At 39.6% G+C, this 10,916-nt stretch overlaps 1 long non-coding RNA gene across 1 annotated transcript; it reads right to left on the bottom strand.

The window, feature by feature from the left end:
• LOC150032399 (uncharacterized) lies at positions 1-10,916 on the bottom strand. The gene is made up of 3 exons (XR_016524755.1): positions 10,595-10,916; positions 10,408-10,473; positions 1-849 (listed from the first exon to the last, which is right to left on the bottom strand). It is a non-coding gene; the product is annotated as an uncharacterized LOC150032399 (long non-coding RNA).

Raw genomic sequence — 10,916 nt, 5'->3', positions numbered from 1 at the left:
TTCTCATTTGTGAGAGTCAGTAATTCTATACTCCAGAGAACTTATAGAGAATTCTTTACAATTTGAAAACTCCTTGACTCCTGAAGCTGATCACACCTGAAGACTGAAGTCATTCAAATATACAAGCATTCAAAGATACAAGCATCCTGAAGACTAAAGTCCTTTGAAATGCAAGCATTCTGAAGACTGAAGTCCTTTGAAGATGCAAGCATTCTGAAGACTGAAGTCCTTTGAAGATGCAAACATTCTGAACACTGAAGTCCTTTGAAGATACAAACACTCTGAAGACTGAAGTCCTTTGAAGATAGCAATTCTACATTTAGAGTGTCCAAAGAGAATTCATCAAGAAGCAAAAGACTCCCAAGACACCTAAAGTAGCACTCTTAGAAGATAGAAGACCCTTACTTTTAGAAGATAGAAGACCCTTACTCTTAGAAGATAGAAGACCCTTAAAGACTGAAGTCCTTTGGAGATACAAGTATTCATCCAAGACTTCAACTCCACGATCATCACGTACTTTGCTTCCTCAAATCAAGTATACGCATTCAACTGAGAGAGAATCAGAGGATCAAGTACTAGAGATCGAACCACATCGCATCAAATCAATATGAATACCAACTCAAGTCTCGAGCGAACACTAATCATCCAAGAAGATGAAGATCAACAAGCCCAAAGGCCAATCACCCAATAAGATCAAAAAGCCCAAAGGCCGATCAACCAAGAAGATCATCAAGCCCAAAGGTCGATCACCCAAGAAGATCATCAAGCCCAAAGGTCGATCACCCAAGAAGATCAACAAGCCCAAAGGCCGATCACCCAAGAAGATCATCAAGCCCAAAGGTCGATCACCTAGAAAGATCAACAAGCCCAAAGACCGATCAGCTAAGAAGATCAAAAAAAGTCCAAAGGTCGATCGTTCAAGAAGATCAACTAGTTTAAAGATTATACTTTATTTTGAAAGCATCAAAATACTATTTATTAGAGATTCTACTCACTTCCCACAAAATTAATACGAATACAAAGTTCAAGTTCCACGAAATAAATTTCTATTGAAATGTCATGCGAACACAACTTAAATTCAAATAAATGTTTCTAATGGTCTTTGGCCACTCATAATTATTGTTTATTATTTATTTTAATAGTACCAATAAAATATGAGATATTTAAAAATCAACATAAAAATCATTTTTTCTTCAAGGTCATTTTCATTAAATTAACAAGAAAAAAATAAAACATGGAATCGTATACGCAAGGAGCCTCTTGAGTTAGTACATTATGACCTTTGTGGTCCTATAAATGTGCGAGCCCGAGGTAACTATGAGCATTTTATCAGATTTACTGATGATTACTCAAGGTACGGGTATGTTTATCTTATGCAACGAAAGTTTGAATCCTTTAAAAAGTTCAAAGAGTTCAAGGCTGAAGTTGAAAACGTATTAGATAAACGAATTAAAACACTTCGATCAGATCGAGGTGGAGAGTTTTTGGACTCCGCATTCTAGGACTATTTGATAGAACATGGAATCGTTTCCCAACTCTCAACGCCGGGTACTGATAACGGGCAGAAATGCACGTTATCATAATGCTAAATTCTTAAACAATGTTAGATTACGTTGATAGAATGTGTTAAATTGCGTCCATTAAGCATAGATTCTTAAACATAATGTCTCTAAGTCCCTATCTCTTGTTTACGCAAACCTAATCTTGCTCTTTCGAGTCCAGATTCTAACCTAGCTCTGTCAACTTGCATCGCATGCATCCTGGGAATAGGAATGATATTATGTGGTCGCATATTTGTGTGAATGTCATGTTGTCACCACACATATAGAGATAGAGGTTATGTGTAACCTTTTAGACTTATCGCATGCGTTCTATCCTTAGAAGTCATGGCATTCACATCGAGAGGTGGTTTACTATTGTATGCATGTTGCATGATCGCAAAGCATGAACGCATCCTAGAGAGTGTTAGCCGAAACCCTTCTCAACCCGTTCACCTCATATTCATCGTATTTCCCATTTACCAACTCTTTTCAAACTCTGCCGCATTCGTTATTATTTTCATCATGCAATAACAACCCAACACTTATTTATTAACTGGTTACCGCAAGTTTTCATGAAAATCTCCAACGCAACTATTTTCACAAGTCCATATGTTCAACCCTAGACTTACCAGGAAACTCAGAGGAATTTACACTTGGATTTCGCTGGGGAAACTTGAGTGCACAACGCAATCCATCAACGCATATCATCCATATTTTTACTATATAAAATAACGCATCAAGTTTTTGGCGCCGTTGTCAGGGACTTCGGCAAGATAGTTTGCTAACGGTAATTTTTTTTATTTCTTCGCCAGAGATTGAGAGGACATTCAGAAGAAGATTAAGAGACCACCACCAATAATAACAAGAAAGAACACCAAGAATGGCGGAGTAACCGGATATAAGGGCCGCTAACGCGAATAATATAATGGCCAACCCCATCCTTCGGCGAATGATTGCAATAGACCCATCCGAGACTATGCGTCACCTAACCTCTATGATTTCTCCCCAGAAATCACGAGGTCGGCGTTAGATGGATCAAGGTTTGAAATGAAGCCATGAATGTTGTAGATGATTCAGGCTGCTGGGCAGTTTGAAGGAAGGCGTGGCGAAGACCCACATGCCCACCTCTGGAGCTTCATAGAAATCTGCAATACTTTTACGTTCCTGAATATCTCAACCGAAGAAGTTCGACTAACGTTGTTCCCATTTTCTTTGTGTGATCAGGTGAGGAAATGTTAATATTCTCTCGAACCGGGGGAGATAACTTCGTGAGAACAGGTGGTGGAAAAGTTTATGAAGAAGTATTTCCTACCAACTAAGAACGCTAGGAGAAGGAAATTAATAACAATATTTGAACAAGAAGATGACGAATCGCTCAGTGATGCTTGGGCGAGGTTTAAGCGGCTGGTGAGAGACTATCCACACAATGGCTTACCAGATTGCCTACAAATGGAGATTTTGTACCAAGCATTGAATCCCTCTTCGCAGACCACTGCTACTGGTGGTCTGCTCGACAAAACATATGAGGAGGCAAAGAGTATACTTGATCGCATTTCCAAAAATCACGAGGATTGGAAGGAAAGTGGTCAGAGATTAAGAATCAAAGAAAATAACGCAAACAATGGGGCCATCGCATCCCTGCAAAATCAAATGACTGCGATGATGAGTCTAATACAAGGCATCGCAATCAATAATACGGGAGCAAAGAAAGGGCAGGTCAGCGCAATCACTCAAACAACCACAAATTGTATCATTTGTGGTGATGCTCACCCGATGGAGGAATGCCCAACAAACTCGCAGTCGGTATGCTTCATGAGAGATAATCCCTATCCCAATACATATAACCCCAGGTGGCGGAACCACCCAATTTTGCGTGAAAAAATCAACAACAAAGCTTCCAACCTATGCCACAAAAAGGAGAGCCACCCAGATTTTTTTCTCAAAACAATGGTCTAGCGCAAAGTTAAGCTAGCAGCTCACAACCACCGCAATCTTCGTCCTTAGAGAGCTTGCTGAAGCAATACATTGAGAAAAATGAATTAGTGTTTCAGAACCAAGCTACTTCCATTAGAAATCTCGAAATCCAAATGGGACAAATTGCGGGCGAGCTAAAAAACAGACCGTAAAGAGTGCTGCCGAGCTCAACTAAGCTCCCTCGCAATGTTGGGGGTAATGGGAAGGAACAATGTTTAGCAGTCTCCTTGCTAAGCGACAACATGACTGCGAAAGTAGGGGATAAGCACATTGCGACCAACTTAAATGCGGTGACAACCAAAGACTCGTTGACCTATAGTTTGGAGAAGCCCAAGGAAATGGACCCTAAAGTTGCGTCCAACCTTAAGCCTCTAGATCTTGAGACAGAAGAAGTTCCACCACCAGAAACTTCGCAAAGATTGAAAGAGGAACACAATGAGGAAGAAAAGTTCGCAACAGTGGCTACAGCGCAAAATGCTATAATCCCACCTAAAATGGGCGACCCAGGAATCATCACGATACCATGCTCTATCGGAGGGACCTACAGTAGCCAAGCACTATGCGATCTTGGGGCAAGTATAAACATAATGTCGCTATCAATCTTCAAACAATTGAATGTCGGCACACTCACGCCCACAAAAGAAACTCTCCTGCTCGCGGACAAATCTATAATATATCCTGAAGGGGAGCTAAGAAATGTCGTAATCTCAATTGATAAATTCGTCTTGCCGGCAGACTTCCTCATTTTAGATTATAAAGTGGATGAAGATGCGCCCATCATATTGGGACGACCATTCCTTTCGACCGGTCGCGCTCAAATTGATGTGCGCAAGAGGGAGATTCTAATGAACATTCATGAGGAAAAACTCCAGATTAAGGCAGTAAAGATCCCAGAGGACAAAGAAAATAGAGAAAAGCCACCATGGACGTGAACAAACCAACCTGGAATAAGCGGACCCTGAGTTATTATATAATTCAACATCATCAAGGACGCAATCCTTTTGAATATCCTTTGCCCGCATCAAATACTGCATACACTTTTATCTTACTCGTTATTATCCGTTATCGCAATTACTTTGTTTTATTGATTATCTATCTACACTGTTCTTACTCTAAAAAAAAAAAATACCATTTGTTTTGTTTAAAAATTATTTGACCCTCTCTCTGTTTTCGAGTAACGATCAAGGCGCTGGATTGTGGAGCTGTTACACGACGAAGTACTTATCCTACTCCATCACCGCAACCCAAAGAAGAGAGATCGCCACAAAGATGGATGCATTAATACAATGCGGGCAACAGCACAAAATTTGGGGATGTACTCTTCCTTATCTTTATTTAAAATTTTGCGCTATCACATTGCATTTTAGTTTTCAAAGTTTTATCAAAGCATCCTCTTTGATCACCACAATTATTTGACATAGATAAATTTAGTAGTTTACCGCATTCTGTTCCTTTGCCAAGTATGATTTCAATGATGAAAAATATGCTCCTATTTCTTTCATATATCCTAGAGTCAACTTAGTCTTAAGATAGTCACCTCATGAAATATTTCTAGAAGTTAGGGGTTTGCTAGCTTTCTTTCAAACTCTCTTTACAATGCATTCTATGACCATAGCATGACTTATTTTAATTTTTTGGCAATAAGGACATTGCTGTATTTTAAATTTGGGGGTTGGGTATTTATTTCCGACCTTGCTATTTCTAAAAAAAAAAAAAAAAAAAAACTCTACTGTCAACGCAATGGGAAACCCATGTTGATAAGAGTTAAGTTGTGAAAGGCACTACCCGTAGTTGGATGTCCGCATGTCACACGTGGGGGTAAGCCAAAAAAAAAGTAAGTTGCCAGGATCAACGCATAAATAAATCTGCCAAAAATAGGCATGAGTTTAGTCTGAGAAAGAGTGCATTGCTCGTAGTTGGATGTCCGCATGACACACGTGGGGGTAAGCCAAAATGAAGGCAAGGCACTCGGATCAGCGCAAGGTTAGAAAAAAATAGCAATGAAGAAAATTTTTGTGCAAGGATAAAATCATTTGACACCTCGGAAGAAATTTTTCTTTTCAAAATAAATTATGCGATGTTCCGAAATTTAGTAAAGTCCTTTTGAAAGGTAAGCTTGCAGTCCCTAGGTCTTAGAAATATCTTAAGAAGAGACTTGAATAAGACTTAGAGAAATTCTGGCATATAGAATTTGAACGAAGTATTCTTGAGAAATCTAGGAAAAGAATTTTGCGGTTGTCTTGTTAAAGGAATCTTTAGCTTATGCTTGAGAACAAGCATTGTTTAAATTTAGGGGTGTGATAACGGGCAGAAATGCACATTATCATAGTGCTAAATTCTTAAATAATGTTGGATTGTGTTGATAGAATGTGTTAAATTGCGTCTATTAAGCATAGATTCTATAATATTGCGATTGCATGCGTCCAACGCATTAGAGCAAGCAGAATATGCGTTAACGCAATGCAGAGATTGCGATCATAGGAATACATTAATCGAGCGCAACTTCATCGTAAGGCTTTGCATTGATCGTGCTCGCAAACATTCACCCAAGAAGATTCACCGCAACTTGATCAGCGTAACAAGGTGGACGCATCCGGATGAAAGGACAATTAAGATCGATGGGACAGAAAGCTGACAGCAGTCATATCCAAATAAAGTTGACAGCCGATAATGGTCACAAAGTACATCCATCTTTATCGGTGACAATTATCCGGCGCATCAGTCAGGAATTTAATCTATCCCATCTGTACAGCCAGGAGAGAGAAGCCGCCTTTCACCTTTTGATGACCTATAAATACCAAGTGCATTCTTTTGAGAAAAGGTTAAGCAGTTGATTACTTCATCACTTACAAGTTCACGTCTCTGTTCATAGTTTTCTTTTCCATTTTACAGCAGAGCTAGAGAATAGTAGTGACGCCGGAGATCACCCAAGGCAGCTTGAGAGAGAACCTTAGGGCGTAAGAGCAGAGAGCGGGCCGACTCTCGCGAAAGCGAGAATATCTTTAGAGCACGAATAGAAACAGTGTAACGCCTGGCAGCAAGAAATTGCTCCAGGCTCTTTACTATACATGCATTGTTATTTTGTACTTCATCTTATATCTATTCAATGGAAGTTCTATTTCTATATCTGCTCACTCTCTTAATACGCATGAGTAACTAAACTAGCTGAAGGGTTGAGAAGAACTAAGCTAACATGACCTAGGAAGTTCATTGCTTGCGATTGTCTTGTTTTATGTTGTGCAAAATACCTTTTAAAGTTACTCGAGAGAGAATCTAAAGAAAGAACCTAATGTCTCGAGAGAGCTAGGTTAGAATCTGGATTCGAAAAAGCAAGATTAGGCTTGCGTAAACAAGAGATAGGGACTTAGAGATAAACTCTGTCTATCAACTTGCATCGCATGCATCCTAGGAATAGGAATGATATTATGTGGTTGCATATTTGTGTGAATGTCATGTTGTCATCGTACAAATAGAGATAGAGGTTATGTGTAACCCGGTAGACTTATCGCATATTTATCGCATGTGTTCTAGCCTTAGAAGTCATGGCATTCACACCGAGAGGTGGTTTACTATTGTATGCATGTTGCATGATTGCAAAGCATAAACGCATCCTAGGGAATGTTAGCCGAAACTCTTCTCAACCCATTCACCGCATATTCATCGTATTTCCCGTTTACCAACTCTTTTTCGAACTCTGGTGCATTCGTTATTATTTTCATCAATGCAACAACAACCCAACACTTATTTATTAACTAGTTACAGCAAGTTTTCATAAAAATCTCCAACGCAACTATTTTCACAAGTCCCTGTGTTCGACCCTAGACTTACCAGGAAACTCAGAGGAATTTACACTTGGATTCCGCTGGGGAAACTTAAGTGCACAACGCAATCCATCAATGCATATCATCCATATTTCCACTACATAAAATAATGCATCAGGTACACCTCAGTAAAATGGTGTAGCGGAGAGGAGAAATAGGACCTTGTTAGACATGGTTCACTCGATGATGAGTTACGCTTCCTTACCGGACTCGTTTTGGGGTTTCGCAGTGGAGACTGCTGTGTACATACTCAATTATGTTCCCTCCAAAAGTGTTACAAGAACACCTCTGAAGTTATGGAACGGGCGTAAAGCTAGTTTACGTCACTTCCAGATTTGGGGTTTCCCTGCACATGTGCTTGAGGCTAATCCCAAGAAGTTGAAACCACGGTCGAGGTTATGCCTTTTTGTAGGCTACATCAAAAGTACATGAGAGGGTTATTTTTATGATCCGACAGAAAATAGGGTGTTTGTTTCAACAAATGCTACTTTCCTTGAGGAGGATCATCTAAGGAAGCGCAGTCCACGAAGAAAAGTCGTATTGCGTGAGCTTTCCAATGAAACTACTGAAACTTCAACAAGAGTTATTGAAGAGCCTACTACATCAATAAGAGTTGTTCATGGAAGTTCATCCAGTAGGTCGATTCCACCTCAAGAGTTGAGGGAACCTCGACGTAGTGGGAGGGTTGCGAACTCACCTGTTCGCTATCTGGAAGTTCATCCAGTAGGTCGATTCCACCTCAAGAGTTGAGGGAACCTCGACGTAGTGGGAGGGTTGCGAACTCACCTGTTCGCTATCTGGGTTTCACAAAAATCCTTGCTATGGTAGAAGATGGCGACGTTGAGGATCCGTTGTCTTATAAGAAGGCAATGGTGGATGTTGACAAGGATGAGTGGGTCAAGGCCATGGATCTCAAGATGGAGTCGATGTACTTCAACTCAGTATGGGATCTTAAAGATCATCCTGAAGGGGTTCGCCCTATAGGTTGTAAATAGATCTGTAAGCGCAAACGGAGTGCTGATGAGAAGGTAAAGACCTTCAAGGCTCATCTTGTGGCAAAGGGTTATACCTAGGTAGAGGGAGTCGACTATGAGAAGACTTTCTCGCCTATTACCATGTTAAAGTCGATCCGCATCCTCCTGCCCATTGAAGCTTATTATAATTATGAGATCTGGTAAATGGACGTCAAGACGGCCTTTCTGAATAGTAATCATAAGGAGACCATTTATATGGTGCAGACCGAGGGAATCATAGCCCAAGGTCAAGAGCAAAAGGTTTGCAAACTGAATCGGTCCATTTAAGGACTGAAATAGGCGTCTCGCTCTTGGAACATACGGTTTGATACTGCGATCAAGTCATATGGCTGTGACCAAAACGTTGATGAACCCTGTGTCTACAAGAAGATCACCAACGCTTCAGTAGTCTTCTTAGTGTTGTATGTAGATGATATCCTACTCACTGGGAATGATGTAGGTCTACTGACTGCAGTTATGAACTGGCTAGCGACCCAATTCCAAATGAAAGATTTGGGAGAGGCTCAGTTTGTTCTAAGTATATAGATCTTTTGAGATCGTAAGAACAAAGTGTTAGTACTATCTCAGGCATCGTACATTGACAAGATGTTGCTCAAGTACTCGATGCAGGACTCCGATAGGGGCCTACTACCGTTCCGGCATGGAGTCACTATGTCTAAGGAAATGTGTCCTAAGATGCCTCAGGAGGTTGAGGAGATGATACGGGTCCCATATGCGTCTGTCGTTGGCAGTTTGATGTACGCGATGCTCTATACTCGTCCAGACATCTGCTACGCTGTACCCAGGCCAAGGTCACTGGACGACAGTGAAGAATATCCTCAAGTATCTTTAGAGAATGAGGAACTACATGCTCGTATATGGTTCGAGGGATTTGATCCTTACAGGATACACGGGTTCTGACTTTCAGACTGATAAGGACTCTCGCAAGTCCACATCAAGGTCAGTCTTTACTCTTAATGGAGGAGCTGTAGTGTGACGAAGCACTAAGCAGAGGTGCATCGCCGACTCCACTATGGAGGCGGAGTACGTAGCGGCTTGCAAAGCTGTTAAGGAGGTCGTCTGGCTCGAAAAGTTCTTAACAGACCTGGAAGTTGTTCCAAATATGTCTAGGCTCATTACCCTCTATTGTGATAATAGTGGGGCAGTGGCGAACTCCAAGGAGCCAAGGAGTCACTAGCGCGGTAAACACATAGAGCATAAGTATCATCTGATCCACAAGAAAGTGCATCGAGGGGACGTGATCGTCACGCAGATCGCTCCGGAGCACAATGTTGCTGACTCGTTTACAAAGGCTCTCACGGCTAATGTATCTACAAAAACTCGGGTATATCCCACATCCCACAATATTAAAGTACTGAAATATCAACAAAAACTAAGGTCTAATAGCCACAACACTAAACTAAGCTACAACTACATTATTACATCTGAGAGATTTTTAGGTCAAAACTAGGGGTAATGTCCTTGATCCTAGGAGAATATCTTGTTTGTTCTGGAGAAGTTTTATTTTGGTCTTTTGTATTCTTTTAGTCCTTTGCATCATTTTGTTCTCTTGCAATCTTCTCGTCATTTGCATTCTCCAACATCTTCTTTGATGGTTTAGGCTGACTTTTCGATTTAACATTTTCAATATTCATCGTTGTATTTGCCTTTTGTTGAATAACTTGAAATGTCAATACTTAATTATAAGTTTATAAATATATATTGAGTCTATAAGTCATAAAGAAATATAGGGAATGTGATAATTGTTATAGTTTCACTTTTTTTGCTTTGTCATGCACCATTTTTTACCTTTTTTCATGTCCATTGACTTCTTCCTCCTTGTCTTCAATCTTTTGTAAATATATTATATAAGTGTACCAATGCACAAAATTTTAGAAGATGTCAATATACTTTTTCTATGTTACTGTTGGACTCCAATAAAAAGATGACAACATTCTATTAGTGATAAAACCTATCATTGACAGACTTTAATGAGCAACACACTTGAAGTTTATAAAAATAAAATAGCAATAACCTACTATTTAACTAGATGGGTACCTTTTTTCCCTCAGCAATAGTGGTTTCTTCTATTTCCTTCGCTTTCTCATGATTTTGTTCATGCTTCTGTAGATATTAGTATATCATTTTTGTCAGTAAACTATATGTACTTTATATAGTCTATCATTAGAAAAAAAAAAAAAAAAAAAAAAAAAGTAAAAGAACTAGAAGGCTTCAATAATTTTACCTCTTTCTCCTTGGCATAAGTAGTTGCATATTCAACTACTTTATCAATATTAGCATCAACATCAACATCTATCATTTCTAGACTCACAGATGAAGGATGATTCTTTTCAAATGACTCTTGAGATTGTCTTCACTTTGACATTTGTGTGCGACCTTCTGCTTTACAATTTTCATTAGAGAATGTAACAAAGTGAGAATCTCCGTTTGTCCTTTTTTAAGATCTTCAAAATCTTTTTTGTGTTGCCTTTTAAGACCTTCAATATCTTCTTGTAAAGAAGATATTCTTTCTCCAATCTGTTTATCTTTTTTAGCAACTTTTCTCC

The sequence above is a fragment of the Benincasa hispida genome, chromosome 11, assembly GCF_027475165.1.
Source record: "Benincasa hispida cultivar pf3 chromosome 11, pf3_genome.v1.1, whole genome shotgun sequence".
Taxonomy (NCBI): domain Eukaryota; kingdom Viridiplantae; phylum Streptophyta; class Magnoliopsida; order Cucurbitales; family Cucurbitaceae; genus Benincasa; species Benincasa hispida.
The sequence above is the reverse complement of the archived record's forward strand: the minus strand, read 5'-3'. Positions and strand labels throughout refer to the sequence as shown.